General features: G+C 47.4%; 1 non-coding gene across 1 annotated transcript; it reads right to left on the reverse strand.

Moving 5' to 3' along the window:
• Positions 1-318: 318 nt before the first annotated feature.
• Positions 319-393, reverse strand: Trnat-ugu. Its single transcript has one exon. It is a non-coding gene; the product is annotated as a tRNA-Thr (tRNA).
• Positions 394-1,738: the final 1,345 nt, after the last annotated feature.

Here is a 1,738-nt window from a genome sequence, read left to right on the forward strand (position 1 = left end):
AGTATGTCTGCAACAGAGACCTCCAATTGCGCGACGAGCTGTTTAACTGAGAGGCGTCGATCACCTCCAATGAGAGTGTCCGCATGTTCCAACACTGCGGGAGTCATAGCTGTGTGCTGCGCGCCGGAACGCTGGAGATCGGTCAGGTTCGTGCGACCCTGTTGCGATGAGGGAAGACACCTCCCCTTTCGATTCACCGAGCTTGTGTTCACTGGCGGGTCTCTGCAAACATTCTACAAGCATGAAATGATAATTAAATGGACACCCTAGCTGCAAACAGGCGTTGATGTACTTCATTGGGGACATGTTGAAAATGTGTGCCCCGACCGGGACTCGAACCCGGGATCTCCTGCTTACATGGCAGACGCTCAATCCATCTGAGCCACCGCGGGCACAGAGGATAGTGCGTCTTCAGGGACTTATCCCTTGCACGCTCCCCGTGAGATCCACATTCCCAACATGTCCACACCACTACATTCGTAGTGCGCCTAATAGATGTTTGTCCACCATACACATTATCGTGGCAGATTAATCTAACAAGTCCCGTACGAGTTCGGGCATAGCGTGTGCGTTCGCACAAGAAGGTCAATGGCCGGGAAGCCATATTTTAACTATATATGACGGTAGTGTCTGTTCCCGAAAGAACAGTTACCGTGGATGACCATGCAGCTTTGCTAGAAATGAAATGATAATTAAATGGACTCCCTGGCTGCAAACAGGCGTTGATGTACTTCATTGGGGACAAACAAGCGTTGATGTACTTCATTGGGGACATATGATGGGCAAACATCTATTAGGCGCACTACGAATGTAGTGGTGTGGACATGTTGGGAATGTGGATCTCACGGGGAGCGTGCAACGGATAAGTCCCTGAAGACGCACAATCCTCTGTGCCCGCGGTGGCTCAGATGGATAGAGCGTCTGCCATGTATGCAGGAGATCCCGCGTTCGGGTCCCGGTCGGGGCACACATTTTCAACTGTCCCCGTTGAAGTACATCAACGCATGTTTGCAGCTAGGGTGTCCATTTAATTATCATTTCATTTCTAGCTGCATGGTCATCCACGGTAACTGTTCTTTCGGGAACAGATACTACCGTCATATATAATTCTACAAGCAGCCTATGAGTACGTGCTATGCTCTGGTTTTCCGCCAAAAGAAACACAATGACAGCTCTTTGCTTGGAACGCACCTCCGCTACGGCCGTCATTTTAAAGACTACGTATAGCGCCACCCCTATCGCAACTCCATGAAACTATAGGGTCTGTAACGGGAATAACCAACGATGTCCCACAACACATTCCGCGTCTTTTCTACCGAAACAGGTCGAGAAAAAAATGTATTGCATTGTTTATAGAATGCCTCTCGTATGTACGTAGATATGAAATATACAGGATGGTCCATTGATAGTGACCGGGCCAAATATCTTACGAAATAAGCGTCAAACGAAAAAACTACAAAGAACGAAACTTGTCTAGCTCGAAGGGGGAAACCAGATGGCGCTATGGTTGGCCCGCTAGATAGCGCTGCCATAGGTCAAACGGATATCAACTGTGGTTTTTTTTTAGATAGGAACCCCCATTTTTTATTACATATTCGTGTAGTACGTAAAGAAATATGAATATTTTAGTCGGACCATTTTTTTCTCTTTGTGATAGATGGCGCTGTAATAGTCACAAACGTATAAGTACGTGATATCACGTAACATTGCGCCTGTGCGGAAATTTGCTTCGTGATAC

The sequence above is a fragment of the Schistocerca piceifrons genome, chromosome 1 (assembly GCF_021461385.2).
Source record: "Schistocerca piceifrons isolate TAMUIC-IGC-003096 chromosome 1, iqSchPice1.1, whole genome shotgun sequence".
Taxonomy (NCBI): domain Eukaryota; kingdom Metazoa; phylum Arthropoda; class Insecta; order Orthoptera; family Acrididae; genus Schistocerca; species Schistocerca piceifrons.